The following is a 12457-nucleotide window of genomic DNA, read 5'->3' as shown; positions in this document are numbered from 1 at the left end:
CTGGGCGTCCTGGGCCCCCCCAGCTCACCACAGGGATGGGGGGGCTGCAAACCAGACTTTTGCCAGTCTGGACACCCTGTGCAGTGCAGAATGGCTCCAAGGACAAATGGCCACGGATCATTCCTGTGGCCAGTGGCCACAGTGCTGTGATGGGGAGCAGCACATGGCCGAGTCTAGCGGGGCGCCCCACGTTATCTGTGCTCAAACTTCTGCACCACGCCGTTACACCGGTGTTTACTCGGTACAGAGGCCATGGCAGCCGCAGGGTTTGCACCAGGTTGCCTTCCTGCGTGGTGGGTGCACAAAATCCCCGCTTGCTGCCCTGGGAAGTGCCAGGGCCGGATTTCTGCTTCCCGGCTCCAAATTGCTACCTGCAGACCACAGAATCATAGACTTGTTTTGCTTGGAAAAAAACTTTAAGATCATCAAATCCAACCATTAAGCTAGTACTGCCAAGCCCGAGTGTAAACTATATCTCTAAGAACCTCATCTACACGGAGAATCAAACCGTCACAGGGGGTATTGGCTCTTCCTTAACCAGATTCATGTTAAAGAATAAAAGAAGAAAATCCCCTTGCAGGCTGTGCCTGCCCAAGGGGACCTTCCTGGGGTGCTGGTTGTGACCTGTGCAGCTCCCCATGCACACACCGCCGCGGGCACTCACACACGTGTCCCGCTCCCGGCCACTCGCACCAGCTCCCGTTTCCTCCCCGGGGCGGCCGCGGCGGGCGGGATTAGTGATTTATTAATGAAGCGGAGTGACCGCGCTGCCGGGGCGTGCCAGGCGGAAATGTCTGCTCGGGGAGATTGGATAACCCTCTGGCCTGTTTCCCTTCGCTGCCTTCAAACTGCCGCAGCTCCCAGAAGCACCATATCCTTTTCCTTTGCTGTGGGCTCCCTCCCGCCCTGGGGCGGGCTGGCTGTCACCGAAGGCAGAGCAGGGGACGCAGGGACATCCTCGCTCAGCCCAGAGGGGCAAAACCCCTTGGTGGGAGATGCTCAGGGAAAGGACAGGTCCATGGGCTGATTCTGGAAGTGATGTGTGGGGTGATGTGAGCCCTCCCTGCTGCACCCATGGGGTGTGGGGGTCTCACCGCCTCCACCAGCCTTTCTCTGGGTCCTGTGTCTGCACCCAAGTTGTCTGGACTCGGGTGACTTTAGGGGATGCGGGAAACAGTTTTGCTCTTGGGCTGGGCTGGGTGGCAGCTAATTCAGGCTCACAGGCAGGGTTTGAAAAGGAAAGATGCAAACTGCAGTACTTCTGATAGAGTTTCTTGGGGGAATAATTTAATTCAGTGTGTTCTGTGCAGTATGCATCTACTTTGGGCTCACAAGCATTTGCGCAGACATCCCAAAGCCAGCCCAAACCAAACTGTACAGACAGTTTTTGCAGCTTTCTATCCTGGGAGACCTGAGCTTTGCTTTGCACCCACAGACCTCAAACCCCAGACTCTGCACAAGGGATTGAGAAGGTGATTAAATGTTCCCTGGCCCACACAGGGGAGGGCAGGACCTCTGCTCTCCTGAGTTTAGTGTCTGACCAATGGCACCAGTAATGAGACCATTTTTTGTTATTTGCTTGCCACAAGACCCCCATAATCAGTTTATTACAATAATTAGTGATAATAGATATCGCCATTCCTGTTGCTCTAGGAGTAAAGCTGTGTTTAACTCTGGGGAACTCTAAAAGTAAACAATCAGGGAAGAACTAACTCCACGAGCAGCTCTTGGGCTGAAATCTTGCCTGGGAAAACTGCAGCCAGGAGCAAATATTTATGGCTGAAGTGTAAACGCCTGTGAGGAAAGCTGCTCTAGCAGGAGCCGCTGGCTCTCCACGCTGTGCCAGCTCCCGCTCTGCCCCGACACCGGGTGGGCTCTGGGCTGCGTACACCAGAACCTGCTGCAAGGTGCTTGGGCGTCCGCTTTATGATAAACGCGCACACACACACACACAAAAAGGTTTGTTCCAACAAAATTCCATCACCCGGGGTTTTAAGGGGGGGCCAGCAGCAACGCAGCGCATCCCCAGCACGGCTGTAACCCCGGGCCATGGAGCGTGGAAGGGACGGGTGAGCGCCCGCACGCACACGGCCCAGCATCCCGCGGCAGCTCCACGACCCCCAGCCGGCTCCTGCCCACCCCCTCAGCACAAACTGCTGCCAGGAAACGGGCCGGGAGAGGAAACAAGTGCTAATGAAGAATCCCTTGGAGAAAAACGTGTTTCTACAACTGTTAAGATTATTTTGTCCTTGAGAGGCGGGGGAGGGAGATAATAAAACAGCGTCGTTGCATTCCAGCCTTGGCTCTGAGGATGCTGATGCTGTGCTGCCCAAGGGGGTGTCTGGGGGTGCCTCGTCATCCCCTTATTCCTATCAAGGCCCCTCTTGCCCCATGCTGCTGTGGGAACAAAAGCATTTGCTGCAGGGATGCTCCTCTGCAGCTGCAGAGATGCTTACAAGAGGAGCAGCATCTGAAGGGCCAAACCTAGATCCCTCTTTTGAGAAGGAGTCTGGGGAGAAATGTAGTGTAATGTAAGGGGTAGAAGTGCTCCTGCTCTCAGCTCAGAAGGTCCCTCTGGGGTCTATGCAGGGGATGCGTGTCCCCTGCCAGGGACAGCAATCCCTGGGGCTCACCCTGGGCTGGCCTCAGCGGGGATGGGCACACAGGGACTGGCACAGCCACAAAATGTCTCGTGAGCACCCTCCAGCCATGGGCTGGGGCATTTGCTGAGGTCCGCAGGGACCCACACTGTCCTGGGAGCCTGAGGCACATGTAGAACAGTCGCAAGTGGCCTTTTCTCTGAGGCCCCCAATTGCGTTTCACCCCCTGTACCCGCACCCCAGCAGTGAGCTGCGGGCAGCACGGCCGCTCGGTGTATGGTGGGCGGCCGGTGGCAGCGACATTCCTTCGGAGATGGGACGTTTCTGCTCAGGAAGGCCTGAAAAAAGCCCGGGACAAAGAGGGGAAGTGATGGCGGCCGTGTCTGGAGTTATCTTGCCGCTGCACTTGCGGGTGCCGCTGAGTGACAGCGCTTTTCTGTTTCGCTCCGGAGAGCCAGGAAACACTCATCTCCGCCGGCTCCCTTCCTGCGCTGCCTCACCCCGCGCTGCGGTTCGGCAGGTCCCGGGCAGGGGACAGAGCCCGGCCGCCTGTCCCGGCGGTGCCCGGGGTTGGTGGGCATCACTAGGGAAGCCCTGCGCCAGCACATCCTAAATTTTCTGAGCTAAAGCATCCAGAAGCTGGGTGGGCTTCTCATACATGCAGCAACTCCTTTTACCTTTTTGCCTGCCTTTTACCCAAACCAGCTGCTCCAGGAGGTGGGAAATTGGTCAAACAGCTCCAGTCGGCTTGAAGAGCCCTAAACCGGCTGCTTTCCACCTGTTAATTCATTTAAATCAGATCATTTCTCTGACTGGGCTTCTCAGCAGAGCCCTGGGTGGGGAAAACCACTGCAGCACCACTGGCAGCTCGCTGGCTCCTGGCCCCAATCCATGGGTCGGCAGTGAGGGTAGGAAAGGGCAGGACATTGCGTGTGTTCCCCCGGCTGACGGGCACACGAGCCTGGGACGGGGGACGAACCATCCCGGCCGTGCCACCGAGCTGCAGGGACCGGGGCTGGCCCTGGGGGACCTGGGGACGGCTACGCAGGGAGGGGATGCCCCAGCACAGGGGTGCGGGACCAGTGTGTCATCTTCCCTGAAATGGGAAGTGAAAGAGTAGAAGTAAAAGGATGTTTAGCTTAACCCTGTCTGCTTTGGAGTATCCTGTGCTGAAATGTTGCTTCGCAGCTTCTCCCAGAGCCTGCTCTGCTCTGGATGCCAGCGATGCGCTGGGACTGCAATAGAACAAAGGAATCTGTTTTCTCTCCTTTTAGGAGTGGAAGAATGGCAATAATATTTTCAGCTGGAAGGACTGTTTTTTCCAGTGTGGGAAAAAAAAAAAAAGTGTTTTCTTTTTACTAATAATATTTGGCACTTCTCGAGCCAAAGCCAGCCCCAAAGGTGTTGGCTGGACTGAGCTGTGGCTTCTCCTGCGCTCGTGCTGCCCATTTCAGTAAAGCACAATCTGCCTGGCCCGTGTCACGGGGCCCTTGGTGACAGTGGTGGGATGGGGACGAGGATTTCTCCCACCTGAGTGCTCAGAGCCAGCACACAAACCCCAGGTCCTGCTGTGGGGACCTGAAGGAAGGTGTTCATGCAGTATAACAAAACACAACAGGAATCAGGTTTCTCACTAGAGCGGGTTTCAACACTCGCCCAGGCTCTCCTGGTGTTTAAGGTGCATTTCAGTCCCTTTCAAACCTGTTATTTTTATAGCTCACTTGTCAGCCGGGTGCTTTGCCAGCGCTGCCCCAGCCCGGGGCTCCCACATGGCCTTGCTGTGGTTTCTGCCCCTCTTGGATGGCTTTTACAACCCCATTTGGGCTCATTCGCTTTGCCGTTGCAAACAGCAAGTTTGACAAGGCGCCGTTTGCAGCACCTTCTCCAACACACAGGACTGATGATTCTTGTGGGTCACTTCCAACTCAGGACATTCTATGATTCCGTGATCAGGAGCAGCAGTGGCAGCCCCAGCCCTGACAGAGCCAAGCTGCCAGCGATTTTTAGGGGTCTCCATCTCCGGGGCAAGTTCAAGCAGAGGGGGCTGTAACCAGGCCTTGATTTCAGGTAGTGAAAATACCACTGCTGGAGAATCCAGCTTCCTTTTCAGGCTATTTCTTAAATTATTCGAGCACAGAGTTTCTCACTTATAGATTCGGAAATGTGGGCGTTGTGTTTTCAGCGACGTTATGGACCTCAGAGAGCTGCCACGTTTCAGATCCAGCCGTTTGCTGGGGTATGAGCTGGGGTGCACAAGGCACCAGTAACCCCACCGTGTCCAGGGATGGGATTCGGTCTCCTCCATCGCTCCCTCATCCCCCCCCGGGGCCACCTCGCTCTGAGCTGCCATCGTCTTGATGGAAATGTCACAGCAACTGGCTGCAAACCTGCCCCAGGCTCTGGGCTGAGTGGTTCTACACTAATAACAGATCTTTCCAGGGCCAAGTTCCTAAAGTCTCACAAAAACAGGGCCTTGTCATGGAAATGCTGAGATGACATTAATGGCAGTGTCCTGAACACAACTCTAATTAAAGAGAGGAAGGAGAACTGAAGCAGGATGTCCTGTTTGGCTGCCCAGGATGGAAAGCTTGTCACAAATAAAGTGCATTCTCGTACTTTGTCTCCGTCCCTCTGCACCAGGCTTTCCCAGATTCTGCAAACATTAATTTTCTTATCTCTCTGGGATTCTTGTTTCTTTTCTTTTGAAATAGCTCCTCAGAAGAATGTTTTTTCTCTGCTGTGTTCCCCACCGTGCTCTCAAACACACCAATCACACAAATGTCATCTCCTCGAACACAAAGTGAATGTGCTTTTTATTCCTTAAACCAAATCACTTGGGCACAATAGCTGGTTGGCTCCGTGCAAAGAAACTTTCCTATTTATGTTGCAGAATAAGCTCTGGCAAGCGAGCACGGACAGGGAAATCAAAGCGGGGAGCAAGATGGCAAATGTTTCCTTTTGAAAGCAGGCTCTCCACTGAATTAGCCCAGGGTATGTCACAACCAGTCTCCGAGCTGCTTCCTATGACAGCAGAAAAATAAATCAAACCCAAAACAAAGAAAAAAAGAAAAGGAAGGGAAAAAAAGGAATTTAGAAGTAACAGACAAGTAATTCAGTTCACTGTGTGCCACAGGAATCCTGATCCAACTGATTTTTGTGCTCCTATAGAACCTACTGAGTGTTGGTGGCTTTGTACCTCGGACTAGTCTCAGTAAAGCTCAGATTGAAGGCTGACACTTGAGCTCAAAGCGCTACCCCAGGAGCGCACTCCTGCAAATCCAGGATGCAAAATCTGGTGTGTTCATGGAAAATCAGATGCACGATCCAAACTGAAGCATTCATTCGTGCACCAGGAAAACCTGGGCATGTGACAACGTCCTGCTCCAATGACTTGATTTCTCTGCTACCCACCAGCTGATGTAGATGTCATCGCTCCCGCTGTGACACGAGCGGCGGTGCCTTTGCTGACCTGCTCGTTTGCTGGGAGCACAGACAGATTGGGGAAAGTGAATGGGGATATGCGTTGTCCTGCCCCTGGCCATGCCCTTGGGGGACCCTCAGGGCTCTCCTGGACTTTCCACGTTTCCCTCGGCCCCGCTCGCAGGGTGCAGGGTGCATTCCTGCAGAGCCGTGTACACATTCCCCACATTGCTGGCACTGCGCCTGTCCCCAACACACCCGCATGACTGTGAGCAGTGACTAGGGGAAAGTTTAGGCCTCCTCCTTCTTGCAGGTTAATGAATTACCCTTCTGCACCAAGGTGCTGGCTGGGAGTTCAAGGGGAACAGAAATAAGGATAGAAAACCATGGGGCTGGCAAACTCCTCTCTGCGTGTTGCGCTGTGATCCTTGCCTGCTCCATACACCCCTCACAGCGCTCTGCAGCTGATGTCCCGAGCTGGACACAAGGACAGGTTTGTCCAGCTTGGCTACCCTGGTGCCAACAGACCCGTATGCAGCACCTGAGTTACACTCAGGCTTCAGCTTGGGGGGCTTAGTCTGAAAGTTCTGGTGGCAAAGGGTAAAAATGCATGTTGGAGCTGGCAGCAGTGGCAGAGGTGAGGGAGCGGAGCTGCGGCAGAGAGCTGGCGGTGACACCATTTCCTCACGCAGTGAGTCACGGCAGCCACGGCGTTTCCAGATGCACCTTTGCCTGGTGCCAGGCTCTGCAGACGTGTGACCTTAGCAAAGGTGATGTCCCTCTGGCTCCGGTTCTGTCCCTCGGAGCACTGGCGGGGACATCCCTCCAGCTGCACGCATTGAAGCCGGACGACTTCGGAGAAGAAAAGTGGAAGCCTGCCAAAATATATCTGGAGAACTGCAGCTTTAGTATGGAGAGGTGATTTCACCCGAGCTCAGCTGCGAGGTGTCCATGATGTGCTGTCGGGGGGCTCCGTGCCCAGGTGACTTTGCCCTGGGGTAAGTCACTGCAGCCAGGTGAGCCTGGATAAAACCAGGATGGAGGCAACAAGCGGGCACAAAATAATCTATTTAACCAGTACACCACATTCATCCTTCCTGCAGAGGAGCTCCCCCTGAGAGAAATTTGGCCCGTTTTGTCTAATTAGTTTTTCTCCTGCTGACACTTGCTGACATTTGCTGCTGACATTGCCCAGCCACGGCTTCACGTTCTGAGCAAATATTTTGCTTGGATGGGAGAAAAACTGCTCCAAGGAGCTTGTGTGAGTATGTGGGAACCCAAGCTGGAGCTGGATCCCCTGTTTATTACCTGGATCCCTGGAGGAAAGCAGGCCTGAGAAAGTGATGCTCTTGCTGCAGCATCCGCACTGCGAGCTGTTAAGCTGAGCTCAGCTTTTAGGGCAGAAACTTAGGTTGTGCTGTGGTTTGGTAAAGGTCTGACTGATGCTGTGAAGAGCGATGAGGATGGGTGATGAGTCCCTTCAGCTACGGCAGGTTACAAGCTGATGCTCTTTACCCAGGATTTCAAAGCGCTGGGTACCACGAGGAGGTCACAGACCACGGCACTCACCTTACCCAACTCTGGGGCTTCAAGCATCCTGAAGTGCTTAGCGCCCTTGGAGATAGGATGCTTAAGCATCTTTTAAGGTCTCGATTCCTGTATTCTCCAGCTCTGGAGCTTCCTTGGGAGTCTGGCTTGCATGGTGGGGAAAAAGAAATGCATAGGAAAACATGGATATTCAGGGCCCACTAAAATGGACACTAGTAGTAGGCACTAAAATGGGTAAGACTCAAAGACAAGACCACACAGATAATGTTTTGACACTTAGTCAAGATCCTGAGGTCTCGGTTCACGTCCTTTTCCGAGGGAAGATGGGAGAAGGTTTTGCGGTTGACTGAAAAGGGACAAAAAATGGGGGGCCAACGTGAGGTCTTGGCCACGTAACAGGTTGAGATGATGCCCTGCCTGCTTGTACTGATAGCTATAAACAGGACTTTTGGGGAGAAAGACAAGGGGATCCACTAAATCCCATCCAGCAAATCTCATCCAGCTCACTTGACTGGCAGCATTGGGGAGGGAGAAAGAGAAAAGTGGTAAATATTTTGCAAAAAAAAGCCCAGGGACTGTCCCTCCTAGGCAGGAACTGCTGGCAGGTTTTGGTGACGCCTTCACCTCGGATAACTAAGAGGGGAGCACACGATGCAGCATTCGCAGTCGGGTCTCGCTGCTGAAGGACGGTGCGAGTGGCTGCGGGAGCCCTCAGTCAGGAAAACGCCTTTATGACTATATTTGTGCAGGCAGCTCTAAATGCTCAGACCTTTATTCTTTCAGGCTTTTAAACTAAAGGTCATTTTCTCTTCCCTTCCAGGAAAAAAAAAAAAAAAGAAAAAGAAAAAAAAAAAGTGAATTCCTCTTGACGCAAATCCCCTTCCCCTCTGGATGGGAGTTCAATTGTTCTTGCAAGCAAACTCCAAATCTGCCCCTCGCATTCACTTCCTTTTTCCTGCCCGAAAGGAAACAGAGATTTCTGACTGTGTGAACTAGTCCTTTATTTAAGGATACAAGAAAATAGCTAAATGCTAATTCAGTGGAGCGCTGTGCACGTTAGCATGCTGCACGGCAAAACAAAAGAAAGAGAAACATCTCCCCGCCCTTCCCTGTTGAATTGTAAACTACACACTGATTTGAGTATAATGGGTATTTATGAAAGTTATACTAAAACATTTACTGAAGTCCAATGCAAACCAAAACTCTTCAGTCAGGAAGTTTTTAGCTACCAAAAATAATCACCAGGCCCTGGCTAATATTTTTAACGATCATGCATTCTTGGGAATTTCCTCTTCCCTCCGTGGAGATAAGTGATTAAACAAAATAAAGGCAGTGGCCATTTTGATATGCTGCGACGTGTCAGAGAAGAGACATATCAACAGTTCTTTTTTTGTATCTTTTTCCTAAGTCTTGACTTCTGCATTCACTGTCTGACTTTCAGGCTGAATTCCACTTCTCTATTATGTTGCTCAAATCCAGTGAAGTCAGCAGAAAAGCCATGAGAGTTTCCTGGGTAGGACTTTGAAGCCAAAGTATTAGATCCACTAATGTGGAGATAGTTATCTATTACACGCCTTATTAATTTTATAAAAAAGACATCAAGCTCTATTCAGCTGCATGTTATTTGTCTTAATCATTTCTGTAGAACACTGTTATTGTAACGTCCTCTCCATTCTTCAGGTCTTCTCCGTGGAGACCTCCTCTGGACTTGGTCCCACACAATGAGATCAGAACCGGCCCTTTGACTGCATTTTTCAATACACCAAGTATTTTTGACGTAGAAAACTTTCAATCAGTTGCAAGTGTTTTGTTCTGCAACTGGGCAGTTTTAAAATTTCAGTTATTGTCTGTAAGGACCAGTAAGAGCTGCTGGGAAAGGGCGGAGGGCTCAGCCCCCAGGACTGTTGTGAAGGGTGGAGCAGCCCAGAAGTTGCCTCCCCAGGATCTAACACCACTTTGTGCCCTGCAAAGGGATGACTTTTATCCCTTATCTTCTATTTTCATTATATGCGTTTTCCTCCCCGTCAGTCCTCATGGTGCTGCATAAGGATTTAATAGAAATGAATGGTCACCGAAGGGCTCAAAACAGGTCACTTGTAGAGGAGGGCAGAGCCCAAAGAGAAGAGCTGAACTCCCAGATGATAAATCCCAGATGATAAATCCCAGGTGATAAATCCCAGGTGATAAATCATCCTGGAGAAATCCAGCTCAGCATTTTCAAATACACACATATGTCAGGGACATTAAAGTATGTGGCTTCTTGCAATAAGATACAGTTCTCACTGACTCGTTAGAACAAACATTCATCTTGATTAGCTCTCAAGATGTCCGTGTGTTACCCAAGCAACCCATTAAGCTTTGAAGCAGGGAGAGAATGTTTTCTTTCTGCATGCTCAGAATGAAGGCAGGTCTGTGGTGATCCTTACCCGCTTGACCATTTGGTGTTACTTTGTGGGTAAATTCACAACGCGCATTCTGGATCTTCGCTGAAAGAAAAGTTCTGCATTTAGGATTCGAACTCTGTTGTCAAAGGATAGTAAAAATAGATAGTTTCCTAGCCCAGTAAGGAGCCCAGACACCGGGGTCCCTATTCGCCCTGTGATAATCCTTCTCTGCAGGGACTTGGGATGAGAGAGGCCCTTGCAGCCCCATCCTACAAGCTGAGGAAACGTGTTTTGTCCTCACATGGACACGGAGACGCTGAAACCCCCGCACTGTAGATCTAATCCGCCCTGTGTGTCTTTCCATTGCACACGGGTTTCAAAATGATACAGTCTCGCTCAAATATTTCCTGACTGCCTGATACCTTTCTGCAGCAAGAGGAGGTCTCTGTGAGCGATACAGAGCTGCTCTGGCAGGACAACACTGAAACCTTATCTCACACCAAAGGGCAGATAAAGGAGCCCTTTACCAAGCTGGCTTAGCAAAAGAGAGGCTCTGGGCTTTTTCCCGTTGCTGTCCTTGATGCTATCACAACCGCAGCAGCAAGACATGGCCACGTCCCCGACCTTGGGGTCCCGGTGGCACCCCAGACTGCCCTGCTGCAGAGCAGGGGAGTTTGTCCCCCAGCCCAGGGTTTGCTACCGGTGTGCAGGACACTGATGTGCACAATATTTAGTCTCTGCTCCCTGTGTCTCTCGCTTTCCCCCACTCTCTTATCAGGCTTTCCCTGAACTTTTTGTCGAGAGCAAGAGTGAGAGGGGAGGCTGAGCCCACAGGGTCGTTCAGATGAAGCACAGCAAGGGCTGGCGTGTCGCTCATCCCGCACGGCCCACACCGCCCTGACAGGAATGTGTTTTTCACGGGAAATCACACACAAGCTAACCTTCCAAACTTCAGGCTCTAAGGTTCAAAACTCAATTTTTGAACTGGGACACTTTAGTAATTTCAGAGCAATTTGTTTCCTGAACCCCGATTTCTCTAAAATCTGCAGCGCTCTCTGCAAAACACAGATACAATTCCTTTTCATAGAAGATTTTAACCAGAAGACAGATCTCTTTCCCAGCCAGGCTGCGGTTGCCTGCCAGACTTCCGAGGCTCTCCTTGTGCTGCGAGAAGCGCTAATGAAGAATGCAATCTCTGAACTTGATTAATTACGTCTGCAATGCGCGGGTATTCCCACAGCACCCTCAAAACTCCTGCTCCTGCCCCACGAGCAGGAGGCACACTGTAATCTCCGGGCTGGACTCTGCCCAGAACCCTAAATTACACCCCTGTGACACACCTGTAGTTTTCACCACCATCCTTGCTCCAAGGATGGGTTGGAGGGTGGCCCTGCGCATCCATGTGCAGCATCTTTAGCAGCTGGAGAAATCAAGAGGTTGTTAAAGCATGAGGACAGCAACCCGGGTTCGGCAGAGGATGAACAGCAAAAGGTTTTGCTTTTCCTCCCCTGCCTCCCAAAGAGGTTCAGGTTTGAAATGGTTTCCTCTTACACTTTCAGGCTGAAGCAAGAAGCATGCAGCATAAAATCACTTATTGCTGGAGAGAACGATGGGTGTCAGAAAACAGCCTTTAAAATCCCGCCTGCCAAGGAAAACAAGTGGGGTCTTTCTTTAGCCATGCATTTATATAAATAAACACAGGAATATTTTGCAACTCCCAAGGGATTTGCCCAGTGTAATATTTTGCTGAATAAGGGTGGGAGTAATCCTGTGCTCCCCGTGAGCCTGCGCACAAGCGCTCGGCGCTGCCCGGACCGGGACGACCCAGGCGTGTGCGGTGCGAGCCGGGGACGTGGCTCTGCTCCAGGGGAGCCCCAGGTGACACGTGTCCCCAGACCCACGCTGTGCACCCTGCCGGGACGGGAGGATCATTCTATGATCATTCTATGATCTGTGACCATTCTGTGAAAGCACAGGGGCTGCCTTGGGGCAGCAGCAGGCAGCAACAGCCTGGCAGCCATGGAGCTGCTCGCTTGGTCGCCTGAGAATCAAGAAATATAGCCCTCATGTTCCAAAATGTCTCCTTTCCTAGTACAAAGTCTGGACCAAAGTTTCAAATTCCAATTAAAAGGTATACTTTTTTTCCTTTGGCTCTGCAGAACCTATGTCACACATACATTTGATTTGATTTGAAATCAAAACCAGCTTTGCACCAGAGTGGCCTTGAAAATTACGGAGCTGGGGCAGTTGTTTCCATTCCTCTCAGCACTGAAGATGCCAGCTTTGCTGGGTCATGTTGTGCAGGTTTAGTGGCCCAAACTGCCCGTACCTCACTCTTTCCCAACACAGGCACAGTGTGACAGGGGTGACAAGGCATCCAACAACCTGACTGACCGCTACATTGCAACCCAAATTTCAGGGGGTCACAAATACCCCAGGACATGCTCCTCTAGCGCCCAGTGCCAACATGGCCCCCTGTGGAGAAGATGGCTGCCAGCCCTGCCG

This window comes from Caloenas nicobarica, chromosome 19 (genome assembly GCF_036013445.1).
Source record: "Caloenas nicobarica isolate bCalNic1 chromosome 19, bCalNic1.hap1, whole genome shotgun sequence".
NCBI lineage: Eukaryota > Metazoa > Chordata > Aves > Columbiformes > Columbidae > Caloenas > Caloenas nicobarica.
The sequence above is the reverse complement of the archived record's forward strand: the minus strand, read 5'-3'. Positions refer to the sequence as shown.